Source organism: Pongo abelii, chromosome 8 (assembly GCF_028885655.2).
Source record: "Pongo abelii isolate AG06213 chromosome 8, NHGRI_mPonAbe1-v2.0_pri, whole genome shotgun sequence".
Taxonomy (NCBI): Eukaryota; Metazoa; Chordata; class Mammalia; order Primates; family Hominidae; genus Pongo; species Pongo abelii.
Window position 1 is genome coordinate 31,607,430 of NC_071993.2, and position 15,700 is coordinate 31,623,129.

General features: G+C 37.8%; 1 protein-coding gene across 28 annotated transcripts in view; it reads right to left on the bottom strand.

Annotated features, from left to right (window-relative positions):
• Positions 1-15,700, bottom strand: part of ZNF438 (zinc finger protein 438) — a 182,378-nt gene that overhangs the window by 101,571 nt on the left and 65,107 nt on the right.

The window sequence follows — 15,700 nt, forward strand, 5'->3', positions numbered from 1 at the left end:
GATCACGAGGTCAGGAGTTCGAGACCAGCCTGGCCAACACGGTGTAACCCCTTCTCTACTGAAAATACAAAAAATTAGCTGGACGTGGTGGCGGGCACCTGTAATCCCAGCTACTCAGAAGGCTGAGGCAGGAGAATCGCTTGAACCCGGGAGGCGGAGGTTGCAGTGAGCCAAGATCGCACCACTGCACTCCAGCCCAGGCGACAGTACGAGACTGTCTTAAAAAAAAAAAAAAGACAAAATATACCCCCATAAAGTGGTAAATTTGGCTAAGAAGATTTCTAGGCGGAAGGTTGAAAGTGGTGGTCTCTTTTAGCTATCTATAAGTTATGCATACACAAACTGATGAAAGAACTGTTTCATTTTCAAGTAGAAGTTAGAGGAAAATTTTTAAAGAACCAGGACTCGATCTTTTCAAAACTAAACAGTTTCTCATCCCCATTATCTCTAGAGAGAAACGTTAAGAAAAAGCTTCAGAGTTACAGAATTACTATTAAGGCTTGGGGCCTACTACCAGTAAAGCATGGTTTCAGGATAAAAATCTCTACAGCATGGCTGTAAAACACCTTGTTGAGACTGAAAAACTAAAATCGTATCTAGTTCAGTTCTAAGAATCTTAAGAGTATGACACTTAGATTCTGTTCTAAGGCAAAAGGCCCCAAGAATCTTGATGATGTGCACTTTGGACTCTTAAATAGACAGAAAAGCTCATAGGAATATTATGGGTGTTGTTTCAAAATACCTTGACTCAGTATGAAAGAAAAAAATGCCTCTTTAAAATAAATGTGGGTGGGCCTCTGATTAATGGAGTGGGCTACAATTTGATACACAGGAAGCCCACAAAGTTTTAAAAAACATTATATCAGCTTGCGCTGAAAGGGACAGAGATAGTGCAAAATGAAAACAGGCTTTTGGACTCTCAAATTTCTACAGGCAGAAAGGCTGAAAAGGCTACTCAGTTGCAAAAAATGACCATTTCTTACAGAAAAAGCATGACTCTAAATTGAGAGAGCAAAACCTGGAGCCAGGGAGAATCATTATCAGGAGGCAAGAATAGCCTAATAAAAGAACTAACATCAGGATATCAAAATTTCTATGGACCAGTGAAGCTATATGTCTCCTGTTTCCCTATTTGTGAATGGGAATGTTTACTGCAGCTATTCTATGACTGCCTCTTCATTATATTGTTGGGCAGTTGTCTCTTCAGCTACACCTGAGAAGATTCCTGAACAGTGTACTTGTTGTAAATAACAAGTTCTTGAACTTTAAGACTCAGGGTAAAGAAGAGTTGGAAAATAATCTTGGGATTCTTGGAAGTGGGTGAGTATATAAGGAACACAGGAAGAGACTGAATCATTTGTGACCAGATAGTGGACTGTGGTGGATTAAAGATGGCCACAAATGTTTTGATACTTCTTCCACTGGAAGGTCATGCATATGTCTTCTCTCACTAAAACTGGGAGAACTCTGTGACTCCTTTGACCAACAGAATATAGTGGAAGTGATATGATACCATTTTTCAGTTTTAGGCTTTAAGACACTGGCAGCGTCCACTTTCTGTCTCCAGGAAAATTCTCTCTAGAAGCCGGAAGCCACAATAATAAGTCTGACTATGCTGAGACTACCATGCTAGAAAGGTCATGTAGACTTAGCCTTCCACCTCTGCCCAGGCACCTTGTATATATGTATCTTGAATCCTCCAGAGCATTCCATCCACCAGCAGAATATCACCCAGTGATCTCAGTCAATGAAACATGCAACCAAAAATCACCAAGCTGGGACCTGCCTGAATTTTTAACCCATAGAACGATGAGCTAAATGAGACTTGCTGTTTTACACCACTGAATATTGGGGCATTTTATTAGGTAGTAACATATTATTACAACATTGATTTTTGTAACTTATTATTTTTTTTAGTTGTTCCAGAAGCCACAATGTCCCATTACCACCTTCTACAACCTAACTGAAAGCAGAAACCTGAACCTAGTGATTTTGCAGAAGCAATTTGAAAAGTTCATTATAAGGCAAAATTACTTCTGAGAGGCCAATTTTCTCTGAGATATTATAAAACAAACAATTTTCCAAACACAATATACTCCAACTAAATCACTGCAATTATAACCAACCATTTTCGTCTTACTAAATAAACTATTGTACATAGATAATCAAGCCAAAGGATTCATGCTCAGGCTCTCCTTCAGTTCATTTAACACAGTTATTCAGTCACTTTCTCATGATTGAAGCAAGAGTGGGATTACAAATAGAAAATTAAGACCCTTTATGGTACTCTACAGCAGTGATTTTCAAACACAACATAAAAAATACCAATGTGAGATAAGTGATGAAATATAAAAGAGTAAAATGATAAACTATGTTTACGTAAATATGTGTATGACCAAACTGACATCTTTTTAAAGTTTTATTTTATTTTTGACACATAATACTTGTATATATTTATGGAATACAGTGTGGTATTTTGATACTTGTCATTTTTTGATGAGAACATTCAAAGCTTCTCTTGTATTTTGAAATGTTATTATTAACTACAGTCACCCTACTGTAACATAGAACACCAGAACTTATTCCTCCTATGTGACTGTAGGTTTGCACTTGTTGACCAACCTCTCTTCATCTCTCCTATCTCTTCCCCAGCCAGTGGTAACCACTATTCTACTTTCTACTTCTATGAGATAAACTTTTTTAGATTCCACATATAAATGAGATGCCTGGCTTATTTCACTTAATATAATGACCTCTGGGTTCATCTACGTTCGTTGCAAATGACAGAATTTCATTCTTTTCTATGGCTGGATAGTATTCCTTGTGTATATATGACATATTTTATTTATCCATTCATACACTAATAAACACTTAGGTTGATTCCATATCTTGGCTATTGTAACTAGTGCTGCAATAAACATAGGAGGGCAGATATCTCTTCAACAACATACTGATTTCACTTATTTTGGATATATAAGCAGTGCAGTGAAACTGTTAGATCATATGGTAGTTCTGTTATTAATATTTTAAAGAACTTCCATGCTGTTTTTATTATGGCTGTACTAATTTACATTCCCACCAACAGTGTAAATTGAGTTCCCTTTTCTCCACATCCTTGCCAGGATTTGTTATTTTTTGTCTTTTTGGTAATAGCCATTCTAACTGGGGTAAGATGATAATCTCATTATTGTTTTGATTTGCGTTTCCCTGATGTAGTGATGTTGAACATTTTTTCATATGTCTGTTGCCATTTGCATGTCTTCTTTTGAGAAATATCTATTCAGATCTTTTCCCACTTTAGCATTCAGATTGTTTGCTTGCTTTTTGCTATTGAGTTGTTTAGATTCCTTATACATTCTGGATGTTAACCCCTTGTCAGATGTGTAGTTAGCTAATATTTTCTCCCATTCTACAGATTGTCTCTTCACTCTGTTGTTTCCTTTGCTGTATAGAGCTTTAAGTTTGATGTAATCCCATTTGTCTATTTTTGCTTTCCTTGTCTGTGCTTTTGAAGTCTTACCCATACAAACCTTATCTAGACCAATGTCATGAAGTGTTTCTTCTGTGTTTCATTCTAATAGTTTCATAGTCTGTCTTTAATCCATTTTGAGTTGATGTTGGTAAGAAACAGGTATCTAGTTTCTGCACATGGATGTCCAGTTTTCCTAGCCCCATTTATTTCAGAGGATGTCCTTTCCCCAATGTGTGTTCTTAGCATGTTCATCAAACAATCAGCTGGCTGTAAATACATGGATTTCTGGGTTCTCTATTCTGTACCACTGTCCTATGTGTCTGTTTTTATGTGTGTACCATGCTGTTTTGGTTACTATTGGTTAATATTCTTTGGAATATTTTGAGGAGAATTGGCATTATTTCTATTTTAAATGTTCAGCAGGAAAAGCATCAGGGTTTGGGCATTTCTTTGATGGACTAATTCTTATTACTGATTCAATTTTGTGACTCATTATTGCTGTACTCAGGTGTTCTATTCCTTTATGATTTGGTCTTGGTAGGCTGTATGACCTTTGACCTTCCTGTGCCTGGATATTTATATTTTTCTTGAGGTTTGGGAATGCTTTGTAGTATAATTTGAAGTCAGGTAGTGTGATGCCTCCAGCTTTGTTCTTTTTCCCAATGTTGCTTTGGCTACTCGAGGTCTTTTGTAGTTCCATTTCTGGGACTGAGTCATACGACCAAAGAATAGCATTCCTGGCCTTTTACTTTTGCTGATCTCCTCCCTATTCACTCAACAGGGCTGTATTTATCAATGTGCCTTTGATGTTAGGCTACCAGATTGTATAGAAAGGGGCCTCAAGAAACAGGTCTTCAGAAGAGAGTCTTCAGTTATTTACTATGAGGATGTTGTTTAAGGACAGACTTGATTACACTGCACTATAACGAAAAGAAAACATTTTCCTTTGAATTATAATTATTAGGCTTCTCCTAAAATATTGATAAATTTTGATCTTGTGAACAACAGAAAACAAATTTCATATTGAGAGATGTCTTAGAGAGCTTAAAGCAAAATCCACGATCCACCTCAAGCAAAATATAGGAGCTTTTATAAGATATAATGTGTGTCCCATCCTTACTCCATTTGTACTACTTTTATAATTTTGATATGGATTGAAGTGCAATTTATATACCATAAAATTAATCATTGTCCATTGAACAGGGGACAGTTCAATGACGTTTTAGTCCATTTATAGAGGACCAAAATGTACTAAATGGATGCAATCATCACTACAATCCAGTTTTCCATTATCTCTCCCAATTCCCTTGAGTTTATATGCAGTCAATTCCTGCTCCAACCCCTAGTTCCCCTCTAATCTCCTTGCTAACTCAGTTTCCCTTTTCTGGAAATTTCATAAGTGAAATCATATAATATGTAGTCTATGAGTCTAGTTCCTTTCACTCAACACTATATTTTTTAGTTTCATCCATGCTGCAGCATATATCAATACTTTCTTCCTTTTTCATTGCTGAATAGTATTTCAATGTATAGATATGCCTCATTTTGTTTATCCATTTACCAGGTTATGGACATTGTATTTTTTCTTGTTTTTATTAATATCTATTATAAATAATTTTGCCAAGAGCAATTACATACAAGTCTTTGTGTGAACATATGTTTTCATTTCTCTTGGGCAGATTCTAAGAAGTGGAATTGCTGAGTTTATATGGCACAATGATTAAAAATTATGTATCAGTTTGGTTGGACCACAGCACTCAGATATTTGGTCAAACATTATTCTCGACATTTCTGCAAGAGTAATTTTGGACAAGATCTGCATTTAGATTGTTAGACTTTGAGTAGAGCAGATGGTCCTCCATTATATGGGGGGGCTTCATCTAATGAGTTGATGGCCTGAATAGAACAAAAGGCTGACCTCCCTGGGCAAAAGGGAATTCCCCAGCAGACTCCCCTCAGACTTCATCTGCAACACTGGCTCTTCTGGTTTTCCAGCTGACTGCCTTTGGACTCAAAATGCAACTCTTTCTGAGCCAATTAATTCCTTAAAATAAATTTCGGCCGGGCGCGGTGGCTCACGCCTGTAATCCCAGCACTTTGGGAGGCCGAGGTGGGCGGATCACGAGGTCAGGAGATCGAGACCATCCTGGCTAACACGGTGAAACCCCATCTCTACTAAAAATACAAAAAAAAAAAAAAAAAAAAAAAATTAGCCGGGCATGTTGGCAGGTGCCTGTAGTCCCAGCTACTCATAGTCCCAGCAACTCGGGAGGCTGAGGCAGGAGAATGGCATGAACCCGGGAGGCAGAGCTTGCAATGAGCCGAGATCGCGCCACTGCACTCCAGCCTGGGCGACAGAGCCAGACTCCGTCTCAGCAAATAAATAAATAAATTTCTTCACACACACACACCGTCTCAGCAAATAAATAAATTTCTACACACACACACACACACACACACACACACACACACACACACACACACACACACACACACACACACACACACACACACACACACACACACACACACACACACACACCTGATTCGTTCTGTCTCTCTGGAGAACCTTACTACATATGGTAAGTTGGTTTAACTTTAAAAGAAACAGCCAAACTATTTTCCAAAGTGGCTGTAACAATTTACATTCCTACCAACAATGTATAATATGAGAGTTCCTGTTTCTCCACATCCCAGACACTATATACTGTCTTTTTTATTACAGCCATCCTAGGGGATGTAATCTCATTGTGGTATCTCATTGTGTTTTTAACGTGTATCTTCCTAATGACTAAGGATGCTCACTGTGCTTACATGTGGCTATTAATCATTCTCAAGTCTTTTCAGATGAAGTGTCTATTCTGTTCTTTTGCTCATTGTTAAGTTGGGTTGTTTGCCTTATTATTTACTTATAATTCTTTACATGTTTTGGATGCAAGTCCTTTATCACACATGATTTGCAAATATTTTCTCCCAGTCTGCAGCCTGTCTTTTCAGTTTCTTCCCAATGTCTTTTGTAGCATAAATATGCTAATTTTAATTAAGTCAAATTCATCAATTTTGTATCTTATGGCTCATGCTTCTGGTGTCATACCTAACAACTCTGCCTAATCCAAGGTCATAAAGTTTCTTCTATGCTTTCTTTTAGAAGTTTTATAATTTTAGCTCTTACATTTAGGCCCATAATTCATTGTCAGCTAATTTTTGTGTATGGTTATGGTGAGGAAGTTAATTTTTGTATATGATGTCCAATTTTTCCAGCACCATTTATTGAAAAAATAACCCTTTCTCTATTTAATTGTCTTAGCAGCTCTTCCAAAAATCAATGGACCAAAAATGTAAATGTTTATTTCTGGACTCTCAATTCCTCTCCATTGATCTATATGCTTATCCTATGCCACGGCCACGTTGTCTTGAATACTGTCACTTTAGATTGAGTTTTGAAATGGGGATGTATAAATCCTCCAATTTTGTTCTTTTACCCATTTATTTTAAATTTTATTTGATCCCACTGTACTAAGTGTACTTATTAATACCACCTTAAATCCTTTCTTAGACAAGATAGACATAAATACAAAAATAAAATAGGCTATATTTTAAAGATGTTTTCAAAAGAACATAACCCTTTTAAGATTTCAACCATTAATGTATTCCCCTAGGAATGACTGTAAAATTAAGTTTTCCCACCCCCGACACTCACATCAACAAACATTTACTGAATGCCTACTATGTACCAGGCACAGTGCAAGGTTAGGTGCCAAAGATACAGAGAAAAATAATATATAGTTACTCACTTAGCACATAAATAGACAATGATGGCATAGTATATTAATAACAGGTATGTACAAGATAAAGGACAAAAGATATTAATCTTATCTTACCAGATTTATCTTACTTTATATAAGCCTGTTTCTTAAAAAAAGTTTTACAAATTTTGGTACTTTCTAAACAAAATGCATTTAAAACTACCAGAGAGGCTAGTACTTACAAAAGTTTGAAATAAGAAATTCTGTTGTAAAGTACTGGTTCTCTCCATCAGTTTAGGTCTTTTAATTTGCTTTTTCTTCTTAAGGTTACAAAAGCAAAAAGTCTCATTTCACCTCCAACCCACCTTTCTCTTTCCCATAGAGGTAACTTCTGTTATGCTCTGTCAACTCCTGCTTGTACAGAGCAACAAACTATAGAAGATACAGATAGTAAGAACTCTTAAAATACTCAGATCAATCTCAAACCTTATTTCAGATATAAGCTTCAGCCTCTTTCCCACCAAATTTGACATCAGAATAACTAGTAAAACTTGTAAGTTACTCATTTTCCTTCTTCCTCCCAACCTATGCCCCGGAAAAGGTGGAGATTAATAGAAAAAGACATAAGCAACATATCTAAATAACATGCATGTGTGCATGAAAGTTTCATAGTGCACATTCCTGAAACTTGTTCTATAAGAGATTTTAGTAAGTGTTCTTAAAAAATAAAGTAAGAAAGGAAGGAATTTGGAAGGAAGAAAGACAGGGGGTGGGTGTTCCCAAGTTCAAATACATTTGGGAAACACTGGGTTAAATAAAATACCAATATACACTATGTAATATACATTGTGATTGCTCCCACCTTTCCTAAAATTAGCAAACCACCAAAACCTTTAATCATGGATCATTTAGTAATATCTTGAAAGAATCTAGGTCTTTACAAAAATACAGTGTGAGAAGCAAGCTGGATATAGCTTCCAGCTCATTGTCACACTGGCAGCAATTCATGCAGTTGAACAACTGTGGATATTCAGAGAAACATGCACAAGGTCACATCAATTTGCTACTGGCCAAAAGACTAAAATATAAAATAAAAATTAAAGTGAGCAGACTGTCTCAAGATTCTATCCTTACTGTTTTTGGAAAAACTGGTTTCGTTTCTGTGTGGCATTATTTTTCCTTTAGCTATATAATAAAAGAATACAAGGAGAAAGATGTTTGACTCTAAAATGCACTAATGGGTTTGCTTTTAATAAGTAAATATAATCAAAGGGTCTCAATATAAATTATATTCATTTTAAAATCTGCTTTACAAAACAAAAAATAGGACTCAAATAGTTTGTAATATTAGTACATGCTTTATTGTGAAAGAAACTTTAAGAGGTTGACCAGGCACAGTGGCTCACACCTGTAAGCACTTTGGGAGGCCGAGGTGGGCAGATCACCTGAAGTCAGGAGTTTGAGACCAGCCTGGCCAACAGAGTGAAACCCTGTCTCTACCAAAAATACAAAAATTAGCTGGGCATGGTGGTGGGCGTCTGTAATCCCAGCTACTCAGGAGGCTGAGGCAGGAGAATTGCTTGAACCCGGGAGGCGGAGGTTGAAGTGAGCCGAGATTGTGCCACTGCACTCCAGTCTGGGTGACAAGAGCGAAACTCCATCTCAAAAAAAAAAGAAACTTTAAGAGGTTAATAGAAACTCCTATCAAATTATGATATTTATCTATAGTGACAAATATCGATAGCCACCTATCTACATGTAAAAAAATAGTGAACTTGGAAATATCTCTTTATATGTTAGGATTCAAATCAAGATATAACTCAGCAGTGACCACTAGTATATATGCCAATGAGGCCAGGCCCTGTGGCTCACGCCTGTAATCCCAGCACTTTGGGAGGCCAAGGCGAGTGGATCACAAGGTAAGGAGTTCAAGAGTTCAAGACCAGCCCGGCCAAGATGGTAAAACCCCGTCTCTACTAAAAACTACAAAAATTAGCCGGGTACAGTGGCAGGCACCTGTAATCCCAGCTAATTGGGAGGCTGAGGCAGAAGAATCCCTTGAACCCAGGCAGCAGAGGCTGCAGATCACAGCACTGCACTCCAGCCTGGGTGACATAGTGAGACTCCATCTCAAAAAAAAAAAAATTTTGCCAATGAGATTGAATCAAGCCTTTATTAAATCAAACTGTAGTCATGAACAATAACTTTTCAATGTATCTTATTCCTGTCTTCCTGCTGAAATTTTACTTGGGTGAAAAGTCTGGAAGGATTTCCTACTAAAGTGATCCTTATAGTAGCTGAAATGACTGCTGTATGTCCTAGGTGGAAGCTTTTCTGAAATTCTACTTTAGGAGAAAATAAGGAACAAATAAGTCACTGATGAAGAAAAGTTTCCACCACACACTTCAAGCATTCTTTTTTTTAGTTGTTTCTTCATTGCTGCTCGGCACAGGAAATGTGATAACTGTCACCCTTACTTATAAATGTCAGGTAGCCTTACTCTTTTATACTCAAACCCCAACTATTTGTTTAATGCCCTATTCAAGCTTCCATTAAATCTTTGATCACTCTCTAATTCAAGTAAAAATGATTTCTCCTTCCTCTAAGCTACCTGATTCTTGTCCATGCCTCTCACTTAGCTCATAACTATATTTAACATATTTTAGGTTGCTGTTTAACTTGACTAGTGTCCATATCCTCTTCGTTGAGAAGTCTAAGACACTTCAGATGGCAGGAACAAGGTGGTGCACATCTCTGGAGAGCCCACAATACCAGGCACAATGCTGTTTACACTAGCATTCTGCAAGTGTTTGTTGACTGACAGACATTAGTATTTTCTTGGGGGAAAATTTAAGTGTTCAGGAAATGTTAACAGATTATCTTTAATCGATAACTAAATGTAATCTTTTTTTCTATGACCACGCACTGTCACGGATAGGTCAGCCAGGTATAGATCACCTAAGGACTTGGGCACAGAATGTTGTGAGGAAATTAACTGTTCAATGACAAAAGGACTCTGAACAGGACCTACCATTACAGATTAATAGGAAGGATGTAGACATGCACACAGTCATACACATATGGAACAATGACCTCAAACTATAAAAATCCGAGAAAAAAACCTAGGAAATACCATTCTGGACACTGGCCTTGGCAAGGAATTTGTAGCTAAGATCTCAATTGCAACAAAAAAATTGACAAGTGAGACCTAATTAAAGAGCTTTTGCATAGCAAAAGAAACTATCAACAGCATAAACAGACCTTACAGAATAGGAGAAAATATCCAAAAACTATACATCCAACAAAGGTCTAATATCAAGAATCTATAAGGAACTTAAGCAATTCAACAAGCAAATAACCTCATTAAAAAGTGGGCAAAGGATATGAACAAACACTTCCCAAAAGAATACATAAAAACAGCCAACAAATATATGAAAAACTGTTTAACATCACTGATCATCAGAGAAATGCAAATCAAAACCAAAATGAGATACCATCTCACGCCAGTCAGAATAGCTATTATTAAAAAGTCAAAAAATAATACGCTGGTGAGGCTGCAGAGAAAAGGGAATTCTTATACACTGCTGGTGGGAATGTAAATTAGCTCAGCCACTGTGGACAGCAGTTTGGAGAGTTCTCAAAGAACTTAAAAACAGAACTACCATCCAACCAGCAATCCCATTTCCTAAAGGAAAATAAATCGTTCTACAAACAAGACACATGAACTCCTATGTTCATGACAGCACTATGCACAATACCAACGAGAACAAAGACACAACGTACCAGAATCTCTGGGACACATTCAAAGCAGTGTGTACAGGGAAATTTATAGCACTAAATGCCCACAAGAGAAAGCAGGAAAGATCCAAAATTGACACCCTAACATCACAATTAAAAGAACTAGAAAAGCAAGAGCAAACACATTCAAAAGGTAGCAGAAGGCAAGAAATAACTAAAATCAGAGCAGACCTGAAGGAAACAGAGACAAAAAAACCCTTCAAAAAATTAATGAATCCAGGAGCTGGTTTTTTGAAAGGATCAACAAAATTGATAGACCGCTAGCAAGACTAATAAAGAAGAAAAGAGAGAAGAATCAAATAGACGCAATAAAAAATGATAAAGGGGATATCACCACCGATCCCACAGAAATACAAACTACCATCAGAGAATACTACAAACACCTCTACACAAATAAACTAGAAAATCTATCAGAAATGGATAAATTCCTCGACACATACACCCTCCCAAGACTAAACCAGGAAGAAGTTGAATCTCTGAATAGACCAATAACAGGATTTGAAATTGTGGAAATAATCAATAGCTTACCAACTAAAAAGAGTCCAGGACCAGATGGATTCACAGCCAAATTCTACCAGAGGTACAAGGAAGAACTGGTACCATTCCTTTTGAAACTATTCCAATCAAAAGAAAAAGAGGGAATCCTCCCTAACTCATTTTATGAGGCCAGCATCATCCTGATACCAAAGCCAGGCAGAGACACAACCAAAAAAGAGAATTTTAGACCATTATCCCTGATTTACATTGAGGCAAAAATCCTCAGTAAAATACTGGCAAACCGAAGCCAGCAGCACATCAAAAAGCTTATCCACCATGATCAAGTGGGCTTCATCCCTGGGATGCAAGGCTGGTTCAATATACGCAAATCAATAAATGTAATCCAGCATATAAACAGAACCAAAGACAAAAACCACATGATTATCTCAATAGATGCAGAAAAGGCCTTTGACAAAATTCAACAACCCTTCATGCTAAAAACTCTCAATAAATTAGGTATTGATGGGACGTATCTCAAAATAATAAGAGCTATCTATGACAAACCCACAGCCAATATCACACTGAATGGGCAAAAACTGGAAGCATTCCCTTTGAAAACTGGCACAAGACAGGGATGCCCTTTCTCACCACTCCTATTCAACATAGTGTTGGAAGTTCTGGCCAGGGCAATTAGGCAGGAGAAGGAAATAAAGGGTATTCAATTAGGAAAAGAGGAAATCAAATTGTCCCTGTTTGCAGACGACATGATTGTATATCTAGAAAACCCCATTGTCTCAGCCCAAAATCTCCTTAAGCTGATAAGCAACTTCAGCGAAGTCTCAGGATACAAAATCAATGTACAAAAATCACAAGCATTCTTATACACCAATAACAGACAAACAGAGAGCCAAATCATGAGTGAACTCCCATTCACAATTGCTTCAAAGAGAATAAAATACTTAGGAATCCAACTTACGAGGGACGTGAAGGACCTCTTCAAGGAGAACTAGAAACCACTGCTCAATGAAATAAAAGAGGATACAAACAAATGGAAGAACATTCCATGCTCATGGGTAGGAAGAATCAATATCGTGAAAATGGCCATACTGCCCACAGTAATTTATAGATTCAATGCCATCCCCATCAAGCTACCAATGACTTTCTTCACAGAATTGGAAAAAACTACTTTCAAGTTCATATGGAACCAAAAAAGAGCCCGCATCGCCAAGTCAATCCTAAGCCAAAAGAACAAAGCTGGAGGCATCACGCTACCTGACTTCAAACTATACTACAAGGCTACAGTAACCAAAACAGCATGGTACTGGTACCAAAACAGAGATATAGATCAATGGAACAGAACAGAGCCCTCAGAAATAACGCCGCTTTTCTACAACTATCTGATCTTTGACAAATCTGAGAAAAACAAGCTAATAGGGAAAGGATTCCCTATTTAATAAATGGTGCTGGGAAAACTGGCTAGCCATATGTAGAAAGCTGAAACTGGATCCCTTCCTTACACCTTATACAAAAATTAATTCAAGATGGACTAAAGACTTAAACGTTAGACCTAAAACCACAAAAACCCTAGAAGAAAACCTAGGCATTACCATTCAGGACATAGGCATGGGCAAGGACTTCATGTCTAAAACACCAAAAGCAATGGCAACAAAAGCCAAAATTGACAAATGGGATCTAATTAAAGAGCTTCTGCACAGCAAAAGAAACTATCATCAGAGTGAACAGGAAACCTACAGAATAGGAGAAAATTTTCGCAACTTACTCATCTGACAAAGGGCTAATATCCAGAATCTACAAAGAACTCAAACAAATTTACAAGAAAAAAACAAACAACCCCATCAAAAAGTGGGCAAAGGATATGAACAGACACTTCTCAAAAGAAGACATTTATGCAGCCAAAAGACACATGAAAAAATGCTCATCATCACTGGCCATTAGAGAAATGCAAATCAAAACCACAATGAGATACCATCTCATACCAGTTAGAATGGCAATCATTAAAAAGTCAGGAAACAACAGGTGCTGGAGAGGATGTGGAGAAATAGGAACACTTTTACACTGTTGGTGGGACTGTAAACTAGTTCAATGATTGTGGAAGTCAGTGTAGCGATTCCTCAGGGATCTAGAACTAGAAATACCATTTGACCCAGCCATCCCATTACTGGGTATATACCCAAAGGACTATAAATCATGCTGCTATAAAGACACATGCACACGTATGTTTATTGCGGCACTATTCACAATAGCAAAGACTTGGAACCAACCCAAATGTCCAACAATGATAGACTGGATTAAGAAAATGTGGCACATATACACCATGGAATACTATGCAGCCATAAAAAATGACGAGTTCATGTCCTTTGTAGGGACATGGATGAAACTGGAAGTCATCATTCTCAGTAAACTATCGCAAGGACAAGAAATCAAACACCGCATGTTCTCACTCATAGATGGGAATTGAACAATGAGAACACATGGACACAGGAAGGGGAACATCACACTCTGGGGACTGTCATGGGGTGGGGGGAGGGGGAAGGGCTAGCATTAGGAGATATACCTAATGCTAAATGGCTAGTTAATGGGTGCAGCACACCAGCATGGCACATGTATACATATGTAACTAACCTGCACATTGTACCCTAAAACTTAAAGTATAATAATAAAAAAAAAAGACATGGAATCAACCAAGATGTCCATCAAAGAAAATGTGGTATATATACATCATGGAATGCTATGCAGCCATAAAAAAATAAAATCATGTCCTTGGCAGCAACATGGATGCCCCTGGAGGCCATTATCCTAAGTGAATTAACTCAGGAACAGAAAATTAAGTACTGCATGTCCTCACTTACAAGTGGGAGTGAAACATTAGGTACACATGGACAGAAAGATGGCAGCAATAGACACTGGGGACTACTAGAGGAAGGAGAGAGGGAGGAGGGTGGCAAGAGTTGAAAAAGTTAACTATTGGGTACCATGCTCAGTACCTAGGTGACAGGATCATCCATAACCCAAACCTTAGCATCACACAATATACCCATGTAACAAATCTTGTGGCACATGTACCCCCTGAATCTAAAATAAAAGTTGAAATGATTTTTAAAAATACAAAGATGTATGTACTAAATGCATCACTCTTTACTATTAGCAATACTGTAAAAAAAAAAAAATAGAATCTACAAAAGTAATCTGGCAGTCTCATTCATTCATTCAACAAACCATTATTGAAAACCCACTGCCTAAAATTACCCAGCACTTTGGAGGCCAAGGTGGGAAGATCACTTGAGAACAGGAGTTCTAGACAAGCCTGGGCAATATAGCGAGACTCTGTCTCTACAAAATGAAAAAATAAGTAGGGCTTGGTGGCATTTGCCTGTAATCTCAGGTACTCAGGAGGCTGAGGTGGGAGGAGCACTTGAGCCCAGGAGTTTGAGGCTACAGTGAGCTATGATCATGCCACTGTACTACGGTCTGGGTGACAGAGTGAGCTCCTGTTTCAAAAAAAAGAAAAAAATGATATTTAATAGGCAAACTTTTGGTGTTAAAAAGAATCAAGGGGCCGGGCGCGATGGCTCATGCTTGTAATCCCAGCACTTTGGAAGGCCGAGGCAGGTGGATTATGAGGTCAGGAGCTCAAGACCATCCTGGCTAACACGGTGAAACCCCGTCTCTACTAAAAATACAAAAAATTAGCCAGGCGTGGTGGCACGCACCTGTAGTCCCAGCTACTCGGGAGGCTGAGGCAGGAGAATCTCTTGAACCTGGGAAGTGGAGTTTGCAGTGAGCTGAGATTGCACCACTGCACTCCAGCCTGGGCAACAGAGCAAGACTCCATCTCAAAAAAAAAAAGAAAGAAAGAAAACCTATTGTGTGACAGGCTCTGTATTAGGCACTGGGGAATTAAAGGTAAATGATTAATATCAGCAATTCATGTTGGCTGTCTAAAGCAGATTTAAACAGATTTAATCCAAAAATTCATCTACCCCCCTGTAAAACTGTATTCCAGACAGTTAAGGTGCACTAAAAATATTTTATCTCATTGCTTAGAGCAATGCAGACAGTTTACTTTGCCTAAACACTAGCAAACTTAAAATTATCCTAGAAACTCTTTCAAAGAGATATTGTTTCATTTCAGTCCCCAAGTCCCTAGGTTCCCAAGTTGTTGACTGAGAACAAAGAGATGTGCTAT